Source organism: Lissotriton vulgaris, chromosome 5, assembly GCF_964263255.1.
Source record: "Lissotriton vulgaris chromosome 5, aLisVul1.2, whole genome shotgun sequence".
In the NCBI taxonomy this organism is placed as follows: domain Eukaryota; kingdom Metazoa; phylum Chordata; class Amphibia; order Caudata; family Salamandridae; genus Lissotriton; species Lissotriton vulgaris.
Window position 1 is genome coordinate 217,625,385 of NC_141693.1, and position 25,334 is coordinate 217,650,718.

Below are 25,334 nucleotides of genomic sequence, written 5' to 3' on the forward strand. Positions count from 1 at the left end.
TTTAAGCACTGTGCCTTCCAAGCCCATTCTCTGTTGAAGAGTGTTGAGGAGGGTGTTGTGATTAACAGTGTCAAAGGCTGCAGGGAGGTCAAGAAGAATCAGCAGGCAGGATTCCCCCGAATCGAGTATATGCAGTGCATCATCGATCACTTGCAGCAGGGCAGACATGCCCTGGGCAGAGGACTGCATAATTATCCATTGGCTTTCTAATGCCCTCAATGCTGTTTCTACTGCATAAGTTGGGGATTTAGGATATGGGAAGCCGGAATATGGTAGGCATTAATAGGGTTCAGCAACTTAGGTGAGTAAGTCAGAAGCACAACACTTCCTCCAAAGAAAGGAATTCATTAAGAAACACTTAACAGTATTCCAAGTAATCCAAAAGCAAATACACTTACCAAGTCTAGTACTGAGGGTTTCTACTGGTAAGGCTGCAAAAATAACAGGAGAGAGTTAAGTAGCAAGCTGTTACGTAAGATCTCTAAGGTGGACGCAATAACAAAAAAGGTCAGCAGTTCAAAAACCCACCAATTATGAATATTGCCAGGCAGAGACTAGAATATAGCACTAGATGATATACTGTCAGAAACCCTTATAACCCAGATGTGAAAGCTCTGCAACCTGAAAGTCAGTGAGGGCCATCTTGGATTTGGAAATCAGCCATTAATGAAGCAGGTCATAAAAAAAGTCGCAGTGGCCAATTTGATTCAGGGATGAGAGTGCGATGGGTGAACAATTCGCATTCCTATCTTGGTGAGCATGGCTGCCATTCCTCATAAACTGGCAACCGGGAACACTTAACACATTTAGATGAAGATTGAGAAGCATGTTGCAACTTTCTGCCAGCCCTGGAGTCCCCAGCAAACCATTGTAAGTCCTGGCAGATACCCGCTGGTACACAACCTTTTTATAATTTAAATTATTTATTAGGTTTCACTGAGTTAAATTGTCATTATTACAGGTAGTACAGCAGTAACAATTTGAGTGCCAACTTATTGTAAAAAAAGAAAAAATTAAAAAAGAACGCATCGTAACAGATAACTTACTGAGAAGGCATGCGGACTCGTGCTAGTGAGTAATCACAGCATGCTGACTGCAATAATTACCTCCTAGACATGGTACGAAGTCATCGGGCGAGGAAAGGAGAACCCAATTTAGTAAAGGAAACAAGTGAGCAACCATCACCATAGTACCTGGGTACTGATTTAATGGACGTAAATTGTCTGATCTCATCTTAAGTTTTTTCCAGGATTAGATCCTAATTAGATATGTCTAGTGCCTTACCTACCCAGTATCCACTGTGTGTGTATGCATTATCTTTGCCAGGGCCCAATTATACATTCCCAATTGCCATTTGTTGATTGCAAAGGCCCGAGCAGATTTCCTTATTCTGGCAATAACATTCTTTGTCATAATTTTAGCTAAGTCTGTAAACCAACTTCAATGTTATCCTGTTTGAGTCTATACATTAAACCTAGAAGGCATATTTTAGGAGGAAAGAAATGATTCTGACCTGTGAGCAGGTAATGTGGTCCATTTTCCTGCCCCAGGACTTGCTTATCACTGGGCAAGACCAGACCATATCATAAACAGTGGCTTCTGAGTTTTTTGAAACTTGGGCATTTGTCTGGAACAGCAGAGAACATGGCATGCAATTTCTGTGGTTTGAGATATGGGCAATATAAATAGTTAAACTGGATAAACTTGAAATATGCATTAATGGATACTTAGTAATACAAGCTAAAATTAGAGCAACCGCAGGTTATGCACAGCAGGCATTTCCAGGCAAAAAGGAGGCAATGTTGGACAGAGCACAATGCCTGGCCTACAAACGCATTTTCAAACTCCCTAAACACACCCGCAACAGCCTAGTTCGTTTGGAATTTGGACTGAAGCAACGAAGCAAAGAATGCTTGGGAATGCATGCAAAATACTACTATCAAGTATTAACAGCCCCAGCGGGAAGCTTAAAGAGCATGTTGAAGCCAATCTATGGAGGGTCAATTAACCCGTGGCAATGTTACATTAAGAAAGCAGTGGCATGAAGGGTCGATAAACTATCTGGCCATTAAAGACTCAACAAACAATGTTTCCAACTGTCACACATACATTATCTAGCTGAATATGTAACAGAAAGAGGACCACAAGGGCTGGTAACATCATATGTAGGGAACAAAATCCAGCCCTATCTTAATCAAGCACTGGGAAGGAAAGCACTCAAAAACATTATATGGGCCAGATTAGTGCCCCTCCCAATTAAATACCTGGGTGGAAGTCCCTTGAACACAAAACCAGATGTAGAATCTGCAACTTTAAACATGAATCTCTGCTACACTTGATTTGTTGCTGTCCCGGTATGCTCAAGCCCCGTCAGAACCTTTTAAAACAAATATGGCTGCGTAACGGGGTTCGGACAGTCAAAGAAGCCGTATCAGTACTCTTTTCGTGCACTCTACCGTTAGACTTGGCCAGGTTTGGGAGATACATGGCCAAGCTCCGACATAGGCTTATGGAAGAAGAGGGGCCAGGCAATACGAAAGTCAATCTGGTTTATTAAATAATTAGTCTCCAGTAACCAGCCGGTGAAGACATCATTTTACCTATTAAATCTTAGAACTTGTATGAAATTTTGCAAAAATGTTGAAATGGCAATCTCTCGTAGTTTTACTAATGTATATATTTATCCTTTTACTATGTTTTTGACAATGTTGTATGTAAATGCTTTTTTTTAAGAATACTTTTTTAAACAATGGTTGCTTCAACTTTCTTTTTAATTGTATGTAAGTTGTATAGCAAATTGTTTTAAGTAACTGTGAAATATAAATAAAGCTACCTGTCCCCCATTTTAGTAACATTTGCAGGATTTTGTCCTTTCTTGGTTCTGCTTCACCGTGACCCATGTGGCAATTGCTGCATTGTTTAAAGCATCATATGTTAGAAATTGGCCCTGGTGAAAATCATTTTCGGCTCTCAGTCTATCAAAGGTTATAAGACATCTTGAATTATAAAATGGGACCCACCTGGCTTACAAGGTCCTAGTCGAGGGCATTCAGTTTAATGTTTGTTTAATAATACTGAACTTAGACATGCATCAAAAGAAAATCATCGGTCTATATACTATCCACTGTGTAGTTTTGAGTAAATATCTATCCTAGGAATATTTACCTTTTTTTAGCAGTACATGCACTGACCAAATATACCAATAAGATACACTGCAGCTGTTGATTTGCCTCTCTTATGCGTAATATTTGAGGGGACTCACGGAATTGAAACAGGCCACCACCCATTGCAGCTGCACTACCAGGTAATATACTTCAAAGGAACGTAGGCCACTCTAATCCAATGGTGAGTACCACTGGGACACAAACATGACGCAACCTTGATGAAGATTCATGAAATATGACTTTATGGGTCAATATTACATTCCTGTATCTTATTTTCCTCACCTCCAAATACCGTCTACTTTAAAATGTGTTGATGAGTGGCAGTATGTAGAGCATCCTTATAAAACCATTATCATTTTAGACCATTAAAAGGATATTAAGTCTTCCATATATTTTCCTTGTCCACCGTTTCCTTTCGACGATTGATAGTTGCCAAATCGGCTTTCCGTCTGGGGTTACATTAGGAGATCATGAGTGGTGCAATGTTACTAGTCATCACCAACAATATTCCCATTCTGCCTTTGACCACCTTCTCACTGAGGCATCAGACAGGCTGAGGCTTGTGCATTACTATTCTCCTTGATTTCTGAACAGACAGATCTTCAACCTCCAGTTTTACATGCTACTTACTTTAAAAAAAAAAATTACTTACATGCTACAGTGATACATGTTAAGATATATTTTCGACCTTCACAACCATTACACTTGTGGTATAAAATAGGAATGCAACCAGTATGAGGATAACCCTAACTGATGGCAAACTACAGCCATCATAGATTACTAGTAGGCTTCTTTTATAATCAGAACCCCAACTCTCATGCTTCAGAGAAGACTGTGTTGAACTTTCATTCTGGGATGTTTATTTTTCCCTCTTCACTTCTTCACTTCTGGTTTGTGACAGTTTATGGTGTATGCAATTCACACTGCAAAATACACTTTAGAAAGACTGTCCTAGTTAATTTCAATTCAATTTCATAAGTCTTTATTTCGATTTAGAAATCATAATTAAAAGACAGCAAAAAAGACTACACATTTACATATGTAAAAAAGTAGTTCGATAACATATCAAGCAGCAGATAATCATAGTACCATATACCGTTAGCGAGTTATATCAAATTGTAAGCTGTCCATCTAGTAATTAAAACAATAAGTTAAGTACATTGATTGAGTTGTATCATATGTTTTGACATCCGTTTAAAACACATACAATTCATTGTACAAATTTTAAAAGTTTTAAGAATAGAAAGTAAAATTTCTAAAAATTACACTGACATCATATATCTATGTATATACATCTAGGTGGCATGATCACAGTAAATAACTTTAAAAGGAGACACAATTTATCACTATAAACATGATTTACAAGCTCGGATTATCCACATCAAGTGGAGAAACTTCGCGACAGCTATAACCAGAGGCTGGGAATTATTAGTTCGAAGAATCCTTAGGGACTCACAGCCTGTTTTAAGACCTAGCTGCAGGCAGATAGGTTTTAACCATGTTAGCCTGGGGACTTTATATTCAGGAGAGATGAAAAGTATATGTCCAAAGCTTTCACGTTGAATGGGGCAGAAAGGACAACTGGGACTGCGTCCACCGCTCCATTTCACAGTAAAGGTATTGAGGGGTAATGTTCCGACCCTGAACTGGTGCTATTTCTTCTTGTCCCCAGGGACGGTAATCCAGTCCCAATAACCCTCAAGAGCGGCAGAATGTTTTAATTCCAGAAACTCCACAGTTAGAGATGGACTGGTACAGCGACCAAATCTTTTCAATGAAACCAAGTTCCAGTACAGTTCTCTAAAGGTTTTTCTTGGTGGAAATGTATTAGCTGTTGGATCTTCCCACAAAGTGGATAGACCCATAGCAATATATGTTGCCCTTGCCTTCCTCATCCAAGGGATTTTATGTGCCCTATCTGCAACTCTAATTTCAAGGAATGCCCGTGCATACTGGGAGCATTCTGGAGTAACCCACAATCTCCTCCAGTATTCAACTGGTCTATAACGAGCCATATCTTCCAGGCGTTGAGATCCTAAATCATAGAAAAGGGGAGTCAAGGGGGTTGATGCGGGAAGACCTGTAATTCCACGCAGGAATTTGTTTTGCGCACCAGTCAATCGGGAGAGGTTACTAAATCCCCACAATTCTGCCCCGTAAAGAACAGCTGCTCCAATCTTAGCATCATATATTTTGAGTACCGGGGTGATAGGCCTAGTGTGGGAAAAGTAAAATTCTTTGGTTAGGGCTCCTGCCAATTGGGCATGTTTCGTGACCAGCTGGTTAGTGTGGTGTTTCCAATCTAATTTGGAGGCTAGGGTGATCCCGACATACGAGAAGTCTGCTCAAGTTGTACCCCTTTCATGACCACCTTCCCTCTAACATACTTGGACTTGTGTAGAACCATAAACTTGGTCTTACTTACATTTATGACAAGTCCATAATCTTTGCAGAATACCTCAAATCCATCTTTGGCCTTTTGCAGGCCTTGTTGTATCTTTGAAATTAATAGGGTGTCATCTGCAAACATCAGCAGGGGGATCAACTTACCATCTAACTTGGGGGCATCAGTTGGTTGTTGTTCATAGTAGTTGATCACCCTGTTGATGTATAATGAAAAGAGGGTCGGTGACAGTACGCACCCTTGGCGTACTCCCCTTGCGATTGGAAATTTGTCAGTTACACTCCCCTGTTGGTTCCAGCGCACTTGGGCAAAATTGTCCTCATGTAATTTAATTAAAAATGACAAAATATCCAGAGGCATCCCCTGATCTACAAAAGCTGCCCACATTTTTGCTTGTGTCACCAAGTCGAACGCAGATTTAAGATCGACAAAAGCCGCAAAGAGTGTACCTCCCTAGCACTACCACCCGCCAATAAATTAAAACAAATCTAAAAACTTGATCAATCGTACTTGTATGACTGCGGAACCCGGCCTGGAGAGGTGACAAGACTTCTTCCTCCTCAATCCACCCTTGGATTCTCTGCAGTACAAGCCTAGCTACCACCTTCTGTATACAGTCAATTAAACTGATCGGCCTGTAATTTCCCGGATCTGAGCGCTCCCCCTTCTTAAAGATCGGAATGATCTCGGCACCCTTCCAGGAATCAGGTATGGATGAGCCTATAGCAATGCCATTTGCAAGAGATTGAATATATGGTGCCCAAACCTCCTTGTCATGCATAAATAAATCTGCCCCGAATAAGTCCAGACCTGGGGCTCTACCCTTGGGAATAATGTTCAGTATCTTAGTAACCTCAATTCTATCAAAGCATAGTGGGATAATATCCCCATTAGAAGTGATAGGATCCTCACTCACGTCACCAGCCAATTCTGTTGATTCAAACTGGGATGCATAATGAGAAACCCAGAGGTTTGGCAAAACTTAATTTATCGGTTCTGCCCCACTTGACCATCTCCCAGAAGGAGCACATAGATCTTTCTTTGCTTGCACTAAACAACTCCCTCCAGTAGTCCTCGTCCCATTCTCGTTTTGCATCATATTAGGCTTTTTTGTAGAGGGCACGAGCATTCTTAATTATATCTCTATCTGTTAGTTTAACAGCATTTGCTAGGGCTTTATATGCAGCCCTACACGGCTTCCCATACCATTGATCTTCCTTTTTGGCAGGCCTTTTCAGTTTATTTTGCACTTTTTTGTAACAAAACACCTTAATTGGCTAAAAAGTTTATTATGAATTGGATTGACATTTGCTATAACTTCCTCCTTTATGGTATATTTTTGAAGTTTCACTGTTGCCTGGACAGTCAATTTCCTCATCACAACTATTTTATCTTCTTTCATTAAACAGTTAGCCCATCTAATTCGTCTGGTATCATTGGAAAGGGCGATATCCACGCAATCTGGGGGACCCTCTTGGTGGTAAGATTTAAATAACTTAAATGATAAAATTAATGGGTCGTGATCACTCTCGACCCATTCCACTATCATCATAACCTTAATATTAGGCCAATTCTCTTTGTTAGTAAGGATATAATCAATGCGGCTCTTACATGAGCCATTATTGAAAGTAAATGCGCCATGTTTATCAGAAGCCATTTTTCCATTTGTTGCACGTAGCCCATGCCCTACGCATAGAACTTTAAGCTGTAGTGCAGCCTCTGTCCATTTTTTAATAGGCGCTATTGTCAACTGAGGGATATTCCATATAAAATCTTCTTCCAGTGTAAGATCTATATCATTGTTGTCCAGTGGTTCGAAACACCAGTTAAGATCCCCTGCTACTATGATGTTACCTTTATTACAGTAAAACTCAAGGAGTACATCTAATTGTTCAATAGTGTCAGAGGATTTACCCTCCGGCAATCCCCTTGAGTAAATGTTAAAAACAAAAAGATCCTTACAATCTGGGCATTTAACTTGAATTAACAAGATATCTTTACTTTTGGTATCCAATTGATGGATTGAATATCTACTATCCTGTTTAACCCATGTAAGTAAGCCCCCCTTCGGTCTCCCTCTCAAACTCGAAGTAGCTGGGACGTAAAAATTAAGGTATCCATGTTTGTACTCCGGAACAACCAACCAGGTTTCCTAAAGTAGAATTAAATCCATGGTATCTAAAAAGGACAACCAGTCCAGGAATGTTACCTTATTTCTAAGCCCTGCCACATTACACAAGACCACTGTTGTTACATCGGGATAGATATCAATATTATGTGGAGCGAGAAGACCAATATCAGCCTGACCCCCATTTCCTCTTTCACCATTTTGAGGGCCCTCTTGTGATTGCCGGTGAGTATGGTCAAGTCCACTCATTAATACAGCATCTGCCCCGAAAGAGGAATTAACTTTCAATAAACAAGTGCTTAAGAGTGGGCTTACACTGTCGGTAATAGCGGGACAAAATTACACAGTATCCTTGCCTAATTCTGATTGAAGTCAATCATTGTTATCCAATGAGCTAAGGTTCTCATATCTATTGCTAAGTGGAAGAGAACTAGTGGGGGGAACTGCCTGTGATGTATAATTCCTTATAACCTGGGTTCCTGGGTGGGATGATGGATGAAAAAAATAACCCAGTGGTAGAACATTAATAGAATCATGATGGATCCTAGCAGATCCTGTCTGCCTCAGGATGTGCCCTACCAACTCCGGAGAGCTAAAGTTCACCACAACACAATCCCCCTGCATGCCATTCCTTGTGTGTCCCACCCATGCAACCCTGCGTACCATCTTAAAGTTATTTAATATGTGGGGTTGGTGTCCTAGTCTATAAATGTTATGTGAACTTTCTCATCTGCCTGTTACATTAATGACCAATTTATGAATAAGTATTCTTGGCGTACCGAGTTTGGTGTTTCTTCAGGTACAAAGAGCCCAATTCACAAACTGCATTTTTTGGTACGTAAAGTTGCAGTACAGTAGCACTACTTACCTAAAGCCAAACATAACTCACAACCCTACAATTGTAAATCTGCCCCTCCACCTCACCTATAATTTCTTTGGAAAATCCTCATACATGTAAATTTACTACTTAGGGCCTGACAACAATGCTGTAGTAAACAGCTCCGGTCGGAGCCGTTACTGCAGCATTGTTATCGTTTGTTTGGATTCCTTTCCGACCAACCCATTTTGATGGTGGTTGGTCAGAAAGGAATTCAAACCGGATATCCAAATGGCCTCCGACAGGCCTGTCTGCCATTCAGGAAGCCTCCAGTAATCCTTTGAGCGGCTCTTTCCGCCCGAGGTATTATGATGGCAGATTCCAACAGCCTTTCTGTGCCTGCCTTTCCGACACAGAAAAGCTGTGGGAATCTGACTTTGAGGGCCCCCAGCAGGACCCCCATGGATGATCTCTGCTCCCCATGGCAGGCACCGTGAGATGCCTGCCACGGGGTGCAGGGATGAACTGCACCTTAGCTCTTTACAATGAGAGCATGCTTCCCTCCCGGAATGCATGCTCCCATTATAAAAAATAGGAATGCGACCGAACAGTGTTCAGTTGCATCCAAATTGCTAGGTTGGGACCGATGACAGAAGGCCGTTCGGTCCTGGATCCTAAACGATGTCGGACGGACTCAGGTCCGTCCGACATCATAATCGGGCACTTAGTAGTAAATGTGGGAAGTGGCTAGAAAAAGGCGACTACTAAATGGGAAGGGTTTAGGGAGAAGTAAGGATTGGTTTAGGGAGAACCAAGAGGGGTTTAGGGAGGGACAGACACCCACACACAAAAGAGTTAAACCTTTGCTCTTCACAAACTGCACTTCTAAAGTTACTGCAGCCAAAAAGGACCCACAACAGTAGTAAATGTACTTCAGCTTAGACTTGTAGTAAGTCCATTACACACTTGGTCAGTCACTGGAACAGCAACATCCTCCCATAGAAAATAATGAAAGGAGGTAATTAAAATAGAACTCTATAGGAAATAATGTTCAAATGAATTTATTTATATCGACTTTTAAAAAATATATATAAATGTAATTTATTATGAAAAATATTTCAATAAAACCCCATTATCTTATGATAAAATATATGTTGTTTACCCCTTTTAAAATAAATTAATTGAAATTGATTGTATAGTAATTCTGGTAAGTTTGGATACGTAATAAGTTAATATAAACATTTTAATTTAGGTTGGATTTTGAAAATAAATATTTTTTTATAAATTAGATTTAATATAGAAAATATAATTAAATATGTAATTAAAATTAAGTTAAAAGGGCTCTACTGTTTTGTATTTTGTTCTACATTTACAAGAAACAAATAAATAAAATCAATATATAAAACCTAATTTACAGTAATACAGTAATACTGAACATAAAAATATTTTTTCAATTTTTTTTAAAAGTATGATAAACTTCTAAAATGTTTCTTATGCTTTACAGTAGTGTGATCTCAGCCACAGTGGCGGAGAACTCCACTTTACTCTATTTACTTAATTTTTAAATAAATATTTAATTATTTAAATATACATTTATTTAAATCCACTATATACATTTTTAAAGTAATACCACTTAAAATATAATGTTTGTACTTGAACGGGACAGCAGGGAGGAGGGAGGGGGGCTGGTGCGCTGTCAGTTGCTGATGGCGAGACAGGCCCATGCCGATCTTTTGATGGAAGAGGGCGGATTGGCGTGGTTGGCGTCCTGCAGTAGGATTTACCAGTGGGTGGATGAGTTTAGCAAGTTACTCCATCATCTGTGCCAGAGGGCCTTGTGCCCCCTGATTCATACCTGTATACCAGGACCCAATGGAAAGATCCTCAGGGATCACTCTTTGATTGCGGAAATCTTCGCAAACTATTTTGAGGAACTATATACCCCTAAGGAATCCCTACCAGAAGATATGATACACCGCTTCATAGGGCATCTTCCGCCCCAGACCCTTTCCGATGAGGCTCGCACAGAACTGGACCTCCCATTTACAGAGGAGGAGCTGAGTACAGCTCTACGAGACTTAACCTCTGGGAAGGCTCCGGGCCCTAATTTATTTCCATGCAAGTTTTTAAAGAAATATTCCACAAAATTGGGGCCCCATCTCCTTAGGGTGGTGGAGGAGGCGCGGGATCATGGGATACCTCCCGCGGGACTGGAGGCATGCCGAGGTGGTCGTGTTTCATAAACCTGGCTGATCCCCAGAACAACATGCCTCATATTGCCCGACCTCTTTATTGAACATAGAGGCTAAAATCTTGGCAAAGTCTTTGGCCAACTACCTCCAATCCCATATTACTTCCCTGATTCATCTAGACCAGCCGGGGTTTATGCCTCAGAGAGCTACGCGGCATAACATTCGTTGAGCTCAGGCCGCCATTGCCACTGTTTGGAGATTGGCGAACCAGCTGCACTCCTACTGGCAGATATGGATAGGTCATTTGACTCCCTTAGTTGGACGTATTTATTTGCCCTTCTAGATCATTTAATATGGGTGTACGCTTCCTATTTGAAATGATTATATACGACCATACGGCATCGATGCCTATCGCGGGTTCTACCTTTTTTACTTTTTCTATTGGACGGGGCACCCGACTGGGTTGTCCATAGTCACCTTTTCTTTTTTCTTTGGCAATGGAGCCTTTGGCGGCATGGGTGCGGATGGATGCACAGGTGGCAACCTTTGAGTGGGCACAGGGGCTATCAGACCGCATCGCTTTATATCCCAATGTTATCCTATTTTTTTTTACAGATATTAACAGGCCGAGGCTGCTTCCTATTATGCGAATCTTTGGGGACTCGTTGGGCATGTTCATGAATTCCTGTAAATCCACCCTGTGGATACTGGGGAAACAAATGGAACTGGGGCCTTGGGCCTCGGCAGTTCAGGTCACTACAGAGGGAGTAAAGTACCGGGGAGTCTTCTTGTCCAATTCATCAAAAGTGTCTTGGGACAGAAATATTGAGCCGATATGGGCGTGGGTGAGCGAGGAGCTGAGAGCTTGGACCCCGATTATGCAGTGGAACATAGATGCATGGGGACCGCCACCCTACATACTATTTTATATTTGGCCTCGCTGCGTAATACTCTGCCTTTGGCCACAATGCCAACTTCTTGTATTTTAGACTGTAGCAGATAGCTTCTGTGTTACAGAGTTCTGCATTGTATTTGACACTTGACACAATAAAATCTGTTTATAAAAATATATGTATAATGTTTTTTTTATTGATTTTGTATTTAAAATTACAACATTTTATGTTTTGAATAATTTAAATATTTTACATATAATCTTTTTAACATTAAAGTAAATTCATATATATTTTTAAAAGGTTGAAATAAATTAATTTATTTATTTTCCCATTATTTGCTATGGGATTCTGTTTTAAGTCCGTCACCCACATTTTTTAAAGACTTAGGGCCCGATGTAGGTCGCCCAATACCGGTCAATAACGGCCGATTTCGGCCATTACCGACTGGTATTTGGCTTTTGACATGTAGGTGGCTCGGAATTTACAGAATCGGTATATTTACCGATTCGGTAAATTTACCGCTTCGGTATTTTTCCGAATCGGTAAGATACCGATTTTGTAAATCCATATGTAGGTGGCACAGTTTGCAGTGCCACAGGCCCTTAGGAATTCTTAATTTACCCCCCAATACTATTGGGTGGTAAATTAAGAATTTCTGTGTACATGCACATCTGTGCATGTACACAGAAATGCCATGTGGCACACATACATGCCCTTAGGGCATGTATGTGTTCCACATGGCACACAAGCCAGAAACAGGGGTGCAACAGGGTGTCAAAGTGACACCCTGTCCCCCATGGTAATTCGGTATTTTACAGATTCTGTAAAATACCAAATCGGTATTTGCCATAGATTCCCATGGGCTTCAAGGCCCATAGGAATCAATGGCAAATATCGATTCGGTATTTACCGAATCGGTAAATACCGAAACTTACCGATTCGGTTTTGAATTCGGTAAAAATACCCACATCCCGATTGCCAGTTCTTAAATACCGAATCAGTATGATTCGGTATTTAAGAATCGGTAATCGGGGATTACCTACATCTGGCCCATAGACTTGTAGTTCTGATATACTCTTTTAGCTCTTATTTTTGTAATTACATGCAATAACAATTTTAGAGATGGCAAGATTTAATTGGTGCCATTTGCTAAAATAAAAAACAAGCTGTCTCACCTTTTTTAAAATCTACACTTATAAAATACTCATTTTTGCATATGTCACTTTTTGTATCTGTCTCAATGCCACAAAATAATAAAGGGATTTCAATGTGAAGATGTGGACGCATTAATAAAGACTTGCACTGGCATTAAATGTCTGTGCTATTTATTCTTTTGTGAAGCTTTCTCATTTACATCTCTTTGCTTTGTGGCTTTCACATATTTTATGAATATTTTCAAGGGAAGATTTTTGTTCTCAGCTAGTCATATTAACAAGTGCAATAATTGGCTATCATACGTGCAGATCTTTGTCATGCCCCCCTGGTGTCTGTGGGTTGGCTTGTAATGTAGCGTGTTTTGGGAGGAAACAGGACTCTATGTGGTGCTCCATGTGGTGATATCTGGCTGTGGCTGTAGATTTTGCAATGCTTGGTCCGTTTGGTGGCATACTTCTCTGTCATCTTGATCTAGATATATATGAGTTGGGGACAGGCCCTGTTGGTTAGCACATGCCCCATAGTGTTTCTAGTAGTCTGCATGCAGCCACCTCTAAGATGGCACCCTTGTTTACCTTGGATACCTTTATTTTTTTATTCTCTTCTTGTAAACGATCATCAATTATATCCAGGGCTCCAGCCCCCTGTTTAGAACTCATACAGGTTTGTGTTATGCAAATATCCCCTCATGCATGCTTACAAACATTGGTATTTCAAGCTTGACCCTCATTTTTGCAGTATGACACAGCCCTTCAAGCTCTCTCCTGTAGCCAGTAGCCCTTTACCCATCCTGCGGCGTAAGCATGTTACTTTTAACTCCACTTCAGTTTATTGCTGGTTTTCTTCCTTACATTCCAGCTTGCATGTACATACTTCAGAATTTGTCTGAACCTCATTTCTAAATTGTTTTCATAAATAATTATTGTTATTATCCTGACAGTGTCAAGATTTGTCAGAATCACTAAGAGTATTTTGTGATTTGGGGCATCCAGGAGCAAAGTTCTTGCTCTCCTTGGATCTGTGGACTTTCTACCTCTGTCTCAGCTTAGCCAGATCATCCTGAAGGCAATCTGTCTCAATTTCTGTGCTTATCACCTTTCTTCCCGTTGATCTCTTCCACGTTTATGCTGTGTTCCTCATCCATTACTGATATGCAAATAGAGATTTGATTTGATTATTTTCACCCCTGAGGCGGAAGCCGGGGGTTCTCTATCTTTCCCTTGCGCCCTCGGGCATAAATTGGATTGACTGCCATTTAGTGATTTTACTTTGTGTAAATATTTTAAATAGTGCGTTTTTATCATTGGCATTGCTGTTTCCTCGGCGCGAGACTCACGTCGCCCCCGAGTTACTTGACAGCCACCTCTTGACCGGCTCAGCCGATCCAGGGCTGACGCCGGGAAGCTACGAGGGGTGACGCCATCTTGGGAGAGGAAGACGGGAGCGGTCCAGCAGTTGGACGCTTCCCGCCCTCCCAGTGCATTTAAGGAGCCTCCTCTATCTGCACCCAGATTTGATTTGATTATTTTCACCCCTGAGGCGGAAGCCGGGGGTTCTCTATCTTTCCCTTGCGCCCTCGGGCATAAATTGGATTGACTGCCATTTAGTGATTTTACTTTGTGTAAATATTTTAAATAGTGCGTTTTTATCATTGGCATTGCTGTTTCCTCGGCGCGAGACTCACGTCGCCCCCGAGTTACTTGACAGCCACCTCTTGACCGGCTCAGCCGATCCAGGGCTGACGCCGGGAAGCTACGAGGGGTGACGCCATCTTGGGAGAGGAAGACGGGAGCGGTCCAGCAGTTGGACGCTTCCCGCCCTCCCAGTGCATTTAAGGAGCCTCCTCTATCTGCACCCAGATTTGATTTGATTATTTTCACCCCTGAGGCGGAAGCCGGGGGTTCTCTATCTTTCCCTTGCGCCCTCGGGCATAAATTGGATTGACTGCCATTTAGTGATTTTACTTTGTGTAAATATTTTAAATAGTGCGTTTTTATCATTGGCATTGCTGTTTCCTCGGCGCGAGACTCACGTCGCCCCCGAGTTACTTGACAGCCACCTCTTGACCGGCTCAGCCGATCCAGGGCTGACGCCGGGAAGCTACGAGGGGTGACGCCATCTTGGGAGAGGAAGACGGGAGCGGTCCAGCAGTTGGACGCTTCCCGCCCTCCCAGTGCATTTAAGGAGCCTCCTCTATCTGCACCCAGATTTGATTTGATTATTTTCACCCCTGAGGCGGAAGCCGGGGGTTCTCTATCTTTCCCTTGCGCCCTCGGGCATAAATTGGATTGACTGCCATTTAGTGATTTTACTTTGTGTAAATATTTTAAATAGTGCGTTTTTATCATTGGCATTGCTGTTTCCTCGGCGCGAGACTCACGTCGCCCCCGAGTTACTTGACAGCCACCTCTTGACCGGCTCAGCCGATCCAGGGCTGACGCCGGGAAGCTACGAGGGGTGACGCCATCTTGGGAGAGGAAGACGGGAGCGGTCCAGCAGTTGGACGCTTCCCGCCCTCCCAGTGCATTTAAGGAGCCTCCTCTATCTGCACCCAGATTTGATTTGATTATTTTCACCCCTGAGGCGGAAGCCGGGGGTTCTCTATCTTTCCCTTGCGCCCTCGGGCATAAATTGGATTGACTGCCATTTAGTGATTTTACTTTGTGTAAATATTTTAAATAGTGCGTTTTTATCATTGGCATTGCTGTTTCCTCGGCGCGAGACTCACGTCGCCCCCGAGTTACTTGACAGCCACCTCTTGACCGGCTCAGCCGATCCAGGGCTGACGCCGGGAAGCTACGAGGGGTGACGCCATCTTGGGAGAGGAAGACGGGAGCGGTCCAGCAGTTGGACGCTTCCCGCCCTCCCAGTGCATTTAAGGAGCCTCCTCTATCTGCACCCAGATTTGATTTGATTATTTTCACCCCTGAGGCGGAAGCCGGGGGTTCTCTATCTTTCCCTTGCGCCCTCGGGCATAAATTGGATTGACTGCCATTTAGTGATTTTACTTTGTGTAAATATTTTAAATAGTGCGTTTTTATCATTGGCATTGCTGTTTCCTCGGCGCGAGACTCACGTCGCCCCCGAGTTACTTGACAGCCACCTCTTGACCGGCTCAGCCGATCCAGGGCTGACGCCGGGAAGCTACGAGGGGTGACGCCATCTTGGGAGAGGAAGACGGGAGCGGTCCAGCAGTTGGACGCTTCCCGCCCTCCCAGTGCATTTAAGGAGCCTCCTCTATCTGCACCCAGATTTGATTTGATTATTTTCACCCCTGAGGCGGAAGCCGGGGGTTCTCTATCTTTCCCTTGCGCCCTCGGGCATAAATTGGATTGACTGCCATTTAGTGATTTTACTTTGTGTAAATATTTTAAATAGTGCGTTTTTATCATTGGCATTGCTGTTTCCTCGGCGCGAGACTCACGTCGCCCCCGAGTTACTTGACAGCCACCTCTTGACCGGCTCAGCCGATCCAGGGCTGACGCCGGGAAGCTACGAGGGGTGACGCCATCTTGGGAGAGGAAGACGGGAGCGGTCCAGCAGTTGGACGCTTCACGCCCCCCCTCTACCCTGGATTTAAAGACGACCACTTCCCGTCCGCGCAGCGGGCGGGCGCAGCGGGCGCGCCGAAGGCGCGCCTAAGGCAAGCCCGTCTGCGCCCGTCAGCGCCAGCTCAGTGCCCAGTGCCAGGACCCCTGGTCATGTAAAACTAAATATACACGCAAGGAGGGTTTACAATCGCGATCAACTTATGAGTCTTAAGGGAGCAAATCAAGTTGACTGCCGACGCATTATCCCAGGTAACGATAAGCCTGTCATTCCAAAGGTCTGTGGAGTCTGCCGTCTGAGCTTACCAGACATTTTGTGGACACCTATTAAGGCCCTAACCGTTCCCCATAACGTCAAACAATATGCAGAAGATGACACTATTAACTGCATTCTATTTAATGCCAGATCGCTGGTTAAACACAGCATTGACTGTGCTGACCTCATTTTAGAGAGAAGAGCAAAAATTGTATTTATCACAGAGACCTGGACGGACGCCGCTTCAGGTCCGGACCTGGTCAAAGCTACACCTACAGGTTACTGTTGTCGTGTCCAAGATAGATCAGGTCAAAGAGGGGGCGGGATTGCCATTATTTATCACTCCTCGCTCCAAGGCACATTTCAGACAGTGACCTCACAGTCGTCTGAAGCATTGGGGTTTAAGTTTTCCATCTCCAACCACTGCACCTTCCAAGGCTGCCTCCTATATAGGCCACCAGGCTCTAAAAATAAATTCCTAAATGAGGTAGGCACCTATCTGGAAGCAGCTCTCTGCGTGAAGTTTTTCACCATGCTAGGTGATTTCAATTTTCATCTAGAGGAAGACTCAGACCCTGATACTGCATCCCTAGCCGACGCAATGCTCGCAGCTGGATTGATTCAGGTAGTTAGTGGAGCCACACACGTCAAGGGACACACCCTGGACGGTATTTTTACAAATAATCCAGATCTCCATTTCAGCCAGGTAGATCCTTTAGCCTGGTCGGATCATTCAGTAGTCCTTTTCAAAATCCAACCGCTCGAGCCCAACAGAACCAAAAAGAACAGAAATCCGGCCAAGCTCTGTAGGCTCTGGAAGGATTTGGATGGCGAAGCATTGGAGGACTACCTGTCAACCTCCACTTTCATGCCACCTACAGATATAAATGAAGCAGCTGAAAGCTATACAAATTGGTTAGAGGAAGCATGTACCTCCCTAGTTCAGTCCAAACTCTGCCGCCCAACGCGTATAACACCTTCTGCCCCTTGGTTTACCGAGGAACTACGCGATTATAAGGTGTCATGTAAAAAATTAGAGCGCCATTGGCGCACAAAATACTCAAAGGCAGACAAAATGACACTAAATGCCAGACTTAAGATATATAAAGGAATGATTAAAAAGGCAAAAAGCGCTTATTTTTGCGCAAAAATTGAGATCGCGAAGAATTCCTCTCAAGAACTTTTTAAAACCGTGACTAATCTAAGTACTTTGAAATCAGTCACTATTCCCCCTAGTCTGGAGCTATGCGAGACTCTTGCAAAATTCTTCTTGGGAAAGGTAGAGCAAATATTTACCACCCTGGAGGATCAAGTGAGGCTCACTCTCAGTGAGAGAACCCACAAGCCCATGCAAAAGAACTCACAGTCCCTGGAACTCGTGGAGTTCAGCCCAGTAAAAGTAGAAGAAACTACAAAGTTATTACTAAAAACCAAATCAGGCTCACCCCACGATCCCTGCCCAGCTGCTGTGGCCCAACTTGCAGCCACTCCCATCTCAGCTATGCTTACTGAAGTTTTTAACATGATGTTTAAAGGAGGAGAATATCCACTGTGCTGGAAGCAGGTCTCCATCGCACCTTTGCTTAAAAAAGCTACCCTAGACATCTCAGATCCCAATAGTTACCGGCCCATAGCTAGACTCCCATTGCCGGCCAAGCTTATTGAGAGGGCCATGAATGCTCAGCTCTGCGACTTCCTCAGATCCTCTCGGGGGCTTGACATGGCGCAACATGGATTTAGGGAGGGCCACAGCACCGAGACTGCCCTCATTAAGTCCACGGAAGAAATTAGGAAGGTGATGGATGCGGGCGGGCGGGCGGTCCTGGTACTTCTCGACCTGTCCGCGGCCTTCGATACGGTCCACCACAGTATTCTGGTGGACCGCCTTGAGAGCTGCGGAGTACGGGGAGCTGCGCTGAGCTTGCTGAAATCTTTCCTCTCGGACAGAGTTCAGGTGGTTGCCCTGGGAGATTTTGAATCTACACCGTTCACACTCCCAGGAGGGGTGCCTCAGGGCTCCTCCCTGAGCCCCACCCTTTTTAACATCTACATCTCCTCCCTCGCCCCGGTGATTCGGTCTTTTGGCTTTGAACTTACATCTTATGCAGATGATACACAAATTGTGGTATCTCTGCTCCCGGGCCGAGAGGAGGGAACAGCAGCAAGATTTCAGGACTGTATGACCGCAGTAAGCTCATGGATGGCTAGGAATTGTCTTAAATTGAACTCCTCGAAGACAGAGGTTCTTCTCTTTGGCAATGAAACCAACCTATGGACCCCCAACTGGTGGCCTCAAGAAATGGGTGATCCTCCCATACCTGCCACAACAGTAAAAAATCTAGGGATACTCATTGACAATCAACTTACTTTTAAGGCACAAGTCAATGCCCTCTCATCCTCGGTCCACTGGATAATAAAAACAATAAGGAAAATTCTCCCCTTCCTCTCCAGTAGCAGCAGGAAAACTGTCGTGACAGCATTAGTGCTGTCACGCCTCGATTACTGCAATAGTCTTTATTTACAAGCACAGCAAGGGATCTTGAACAAGCTACAGACGCTGCAAAATGCTGCTGTTCGCTTAATTACGGGTCTACCCAAGTTTGCCTCCGTCTCTGGGGAACTGAGCAAATTGCACTGGCTCCCAGTACGGAAACGTATGATGTTCAAAGCACTGTGCATAGTGTTCAAGGCAGTGAATGGACTAGGTCCGTCTTTCCTTCAACAACATTTTCAGCTGTACAAGCCAGGTCGACATTTAAGATCATCCAATAAATGGCTTGTCAAGACTGACCGTATTAGGAAAGTTCGATGGGGAGGTCGCAGTTTTATCTCCGGAGCAGCTGGCATCTGGAATAAAATGCCCCTCCCCCTAAAACAAAGCACTGACCTAATGACATTTAGGAAGAACATTAAAACATGGCTTTTCAATTTATAGGACTTTCATCGCATGGAGAAAGCATATCATTTCAGCGCCAGGACACCTGCCCGGTAACAGTGCGCTTAATAAATGGTAAAAATAAATAAAATAAATAAATATGCTGCAAGATGAACCAGACTTGTGTTTCTCCGCTGAGATCTGTTATTGTGCATTGCAACTGTCTCGCCTACATTTTTCTTCTTCTGTTCAACAGGTAATGGTGATTTCACTACCTCTATAATTATGATACATATTCATTATGGTTTCTTGTCACAATCTGAACATTGTTCTGAAGGAACAAGGTGACATCAGGGAAAAGGAGATCCTGTCTCTACACCTAGCACATAGAGCTCTTGGCGGTTGGACGACTACCACGTATGAAGGTCATATCACTAGTTTTCACTGCCTTGCCACATACATGTCTGCACATCATTATATCATTCTTTTAACTCTCATCACAGGCTTCACTAAATGCTGACAAAACGTATTCAACTCCTATGGTAATGTTAGAATTTCTACTGAATCCCATCAAACTAAAGTATTGTGACTTCTGTGTAGTGAATTACTGATCAGCGAAACATATTTAGCCCTTAAAACGTGTTGTAAACACCCCTCCTTTTACTTTTGAAGGGCCTGGAGAGGGAGACTAATAGGAGGGGTCTAAGGACCCTTATGGATACCAGCCTCCCTTAGATGAGAATGGGGACAACTGGTATTAGGAACTTGTGGCGGCCAGACACTGGCTTGGTCACTCCACCCACCATGGCTACGGAGGAGGGAGCCTCCTATCCTATGGTGGTGCATAGGGAGACTGAGGTCTTGAACCTTCAACTACCCACAGTGGCAGTCAAGATGAACGTCTTGACATTGGTGATTCAGCTGGAAGTCGCCCCCTCCAAACCCTTCCTTCCCTTTAATGAAGCCCTTACTGACGTCCTACTCAGGGCCTGGGCCAAGCCATCCACAGAGGCTACTGTGCATCGGACAACTGCCCGCTGCGATCGCCTCGCTGTGGGGACCCCAGTTTCTATACCCAGCACCCCATCACATAGAGCTTGGTAGTCCAAGCTGCTACCACTAGGATTAACTCATGTTCCCTACCACTACTAGGAAATCCAATACACTGGATAGCTATGGCAAGAGTATGTTCTCTTCTGCCAGCCTAGCACTATGGTCGGTGAACACTGTGTGCCTTTTGGGCCAATATTCCCATACGATCTGGAATTTGGTTGCTGAAGTGCTGACTATGGTTTCAGAGAAGGCCTGAGCCATACTCTCCCAAGCTATTGTTGATGGCAGAGATGCAGCAAAGTTCACCTTTTGATGTGACTGCACTGATCTACTCACAGACAATCAAAGAATCCCAGTGATTTACTTACTAATTCAGTCCTACCTGCAATCATGTCATCCGCATAATTATGCTGCTGAATGAGATCCTGGTAGTCAACCTTCAACTTGCAGTCTTGCACTGTAAGAAGAATTCAGATCTACACATACAGTTTACATGATCAGCAGCCTGGGACCACTCTCAGGATAAGCATTAAAGAGGCTCAGGCTGTAGTGTAGTTCCTATATTCCCAATAGGCTCTGCACATTGGAATAATATACACTATAGATTTGAAATAAGACTGAGGTCAGTATGTCTCTATCGAGTATACTAAACGTAATTGTGTGTGCCAGCTAACTCAGAAGTCACTAGAAACTTTCTTGAATAAACAACAAGGGATTAGTCTCTGACAACCGCATAAACATGACAACTTTATTTCCCCTAGAACCGGAAAAATATCTTCAGAGTCGTGAAAACAATAGATAACTATTTCACTCAATCAATCGTGCATGCTTCATTTCTACAGAGTTTGCACAGAAATAGAGAGACGGGCGTGTTAATAAAAAGGTTTTTTTTTCAACAGTCTTCTTTCTCATGCAAGAGAGATGAACTGCTACAATCATTAGACAGAATGCGAAGTATAATGCATACAGCGTGAACAGTAATATAAAATAATACTGTAATAACATTGTCTGTTGCTATGACATATATAAAAATACATACATAAATGACACAGGCTAAAATACTCAACTGGTGCTTCAAAAATACGCTTGTAGGTGTAGGTATGGACGGATTGTTCATGTCTTTGATCTTGGCTAACCCAAGGCAAGACGTCTGTTGGACAATGTCATTCAAAAACATAATTTGCTCAGGGATGATACGGTCGCTAAATAAAGCTTCTACTCCCTGTACCTGCCAATCTTTTGTACCTCAGACAGTTTTTGTCTCAATGTTGTCTTTCCAAAAGTCGAAACCTATTTTAGACAGTTGGGCATAAAAGCTGCAGAATACATCTGTTTGGTATTTGTCAACATACATTTCATTTCTGTTTTGTTTACATTTTTAAAGTAAAACGATTCAGCATTGGATACATTGAACACTGAAAAGTAAGGAAATGTCATTGCAAAAGTTTTTGAGCCACTCTTTGATGGCGTAGGACAATGTTCCAATTGGTTATACATTAATACATTTCTAGGATTTGCAGATTTGTGCAGGAAATTATGACCTTAATGATTATAATAATACATTTGTTCATAGTCTGATGATCCTTCTAAATATTCATATATTCATGATTTGTGAATACTGAAGACATTTCTAAGTCTGACATCATATTGTTAACAGTCTCAAAGTCCCAATCATCAGAAAATGTACTAGATGAAACAAAGTCACTTAATTAAATCTTGAATAAGTGTGGAATCTTCAACAGCTCCGACGGGCCAAAAATGTCATATTCTGTTTTGTCCCAAGCTATACCACTAGGTATAGGAACGGCTGTGATGTTCACTGATGACAAGTCTCTTAGTTCATGATCGGATGATTTGTGTGGCTTGAGGAGTAAGTTGATGTTCTTACTTGCTGTGTCCATTTTGACATATCTTCCATTTATCACCCAGAGTTATTACCAGAGTCAACCAAAGTAGAAGAACAAATATTCCCAACACAATCCAAAGTTCAATCCATGGTGAAACCAGATAAGTCTTTTCCAGGTGATGAAAAAGGTAATTTGCTTGCTCTTTGAAAGTTCTTTTTGCTGGCGTAGTTTCAGGTTCGCTGGGATCCTGAGAAAACGTATCAAAGTTAATGAAATAGCCAGAGGCAGTTCTCTCAATTGTTGGGATTGCATCAGGATTCGTTGAAATCGCTGGAACCACTTGATCACTTATTACTTAATTGTAGACTGGAGCTACTTCGTTGTAGACAGGTGTTTGTTGACGAACTGTTATTTGGGTCTCAAGAGGTTCAAGTTCCATAGCTTTTTTTGCATAGTCCTTCTTTTCGCACTGCAGATTCCTCAAAGGTGATGAGTCTCTCAGTGTGAACCTCTTGGATTGTAGCTAGAGGTGTGCGTCTGCTACATTGGCAAAGTCCACTTGGCCTACTGTTTAGTATCAGCCACAAAGTGTGGGTTTATCAGGTCGATGGACACGAACCTGTTCTCCTTTTTACCAGCAAGGGGTGGCAGTAAAACTGTTCTTGATCCATGGATTGCTAGGGCAGGTACTGGTTGTATGTAAGAAGGCCCAAATTGCTTCTTGTCCGCGATCTTTTCTCTGACTAGATCACCAAGCTTTGGGATCCAGACTCTCTTGCTGGGACGGTCGGTTTTTCCTCAGTGGTGGTTGCTTTCAGGAACACGTTGCTTTGTTTAGTTGTTTGTTCATTTAAGTCCTGTAAAACAGCCAAATGATCTTTAACCCCTTCGATGCTGATGACGAGCTCAGCTCGTCATCACCCACGGGTGGCGTGTGCTGATGACGAGCTGAGCTCGTCATGTAACTCGGAATTTTGGAAATCCCAGCACACAGCGGGAAAACCGCTAGCAGTCAAGGTGTTAATACCAAATTTCTTTTGGTCCACCACTGATATCTGACAATCAAGGTCCGCGACCAACATTCTTGTCCCAAAAAAGAACTCATATGGAGTGATACCCCCTCGTGAACTTCTTGGCAAGTTGTTAAGACTACGTTGGACACTTATTAGATGTTTGACCCACACATCACCCAAACCTAATACCCTAGCGGTTATAGATTGCTTTATGTCCCGGTTTTTTCTCTCCACAACCGAATTTCCCTCAGGATGGAATGTACTAGAATACTGCAATGCAGCGCCCAAATTGGCCATGGCCTCCTTGTAAGCTCGAGAGTTGAACACAGGACCCTGGTCAGCATGTAGCATGCCGATTGCGTATGTGCCGATAAAGACTCGCAAATCTTTTATAACAGTTCGAGCGTAAGCCAAGTGATGAGGTCACATCTAAAGGAACCTTGTCTTAATATTTGTGGGACCGCAGTTGTCCACAGGGATGTCTGTGTGTAGAAAGTCTAATGCTGTCTAACAATGATGTCTGTACTGGGCTGGCTATGCTATAGTCAGGTATCTGGCAACGTTCTGTGCTGCGATCTCTATTGCAGTCTATGCAGTTAATGACAAACATATTAATGTGAGCATTCATCCCTGGCCACCAATACAACTCTTTTACAGTTAATATTGTTTTAGAGATCCCTTGATGTATCAGACCCTCTCCCAAATGTGCTTCGTATATCAAAGTTACTCTGCGTTTCCTGTTTGGAATTACTCTATACCCCACTCCAGGGAGTCGAGCAAAAGGAACGCTGTTTGCATCAATTATATATGAGTGGAAATGTATTAGGCAACACTGTCCCGCTGCCTTTGCATGTAGCATTGACAGCCAGCATTATTTTGCTGTCTATTTTCGTTTTCGAACGAGTGATTACAGCTACGGAAGCCGTTGGCACAGCTTACTTCGCTGATTCATCAGCCAATGAATTCCCTTCAATGTGAACAATGTGAGTGTTTTGTAATCCTTCTCGTAACTGAACTACTTCTTCCCAAAGCGTTTTATGCTTGATTGTGCCACCTTTTGCATCTTTGAAACCGTTTTGAAGCCAGCTCTGCAAATTTCCATTGTAAGATTGAACACAATAAAAGGAATTGCACACTATGAGTGTGGGGAATTCGCGATCCGTATTCTCAAGTGCCATCTTGAATGCTTGTAGTTCAGCTCGCTGAGCTGTACAACATGCTAAGGATTGAGTTTTAGTGACCATTGGTCTAAATTTGGCATGGCGCCAACGACCTTTAACGATCACGCATGCCGCCCTACAAGCTTGTTTACCACCCCCCCCGTAGCGGGTTGAGCTGATCCGTCAGTATAAATTATACATTCATACTGGTCAAGAGGCAGAATTTCATAGGCAGAGGGCATTCTTGTTCGTATTGTAGAAATGCTTGTGTTTTTAAATAAGGGTCAAAAACTTATTCAACGGGGGGCGTGGCTAGCAGCCAATGATGGCGGCCGCAGCTTAGAGAGGCTCCCGTGACGAGGCGGCTTCCCACTGAAATCCGTTATAATTATCCTGATTTTCAAGGTGTTTGAAGGGGTGGATCGGACCCAGAGTCCGTGCAGCACCCGGCGGAACAGTTTTGAGGCAGCGAAGGCCCTGGCGCAGCTCGAAATCGCTTGGCAGAGATCGGTGTGAGGTGGGGCCTACCGTTCTCCTGGAGGCGGCGGAGTTGCGTACAATTTGGAGCCGGCCGGAAATAGACTCTTGGCGGCGGTGGTTGGCCGGCTGTGCCGGTTTTTGGGACGCACCGCCTGAACAGCCTGTAAAAATCCCCCGGCGGCCCGGTGACACAAGTGGGGCCCCGTGGCAGCCAGCGACAGCGGACATTACCGTGGGATCACGCCCAGAGGCGCCGCGGACGACGCCGAAGCTCGAAAAACCAGACCCGTCATTTTGGGCGTTGGCTGCACGTCTTGCCCCGGGCTCTTGCAGCAACCACCCCCGCGGG

The 25,334-nt window shown here is 43.4% G+C and overlaps 1 protein-coding gene across 1 annotated transcript in view; it reads left to right on the forward strand.

Annotated features, from left to right (window-relative positions):
- The window catches only part of STPG3 (sperm-tail PG-rich repeat containing 3), a 440,796-nt gene that overhangs the window by 247,422 nt on the left and 168,040 nt on the right, over positions 1-25,334 (forward strand). The window lies entirely within an intron of this gene.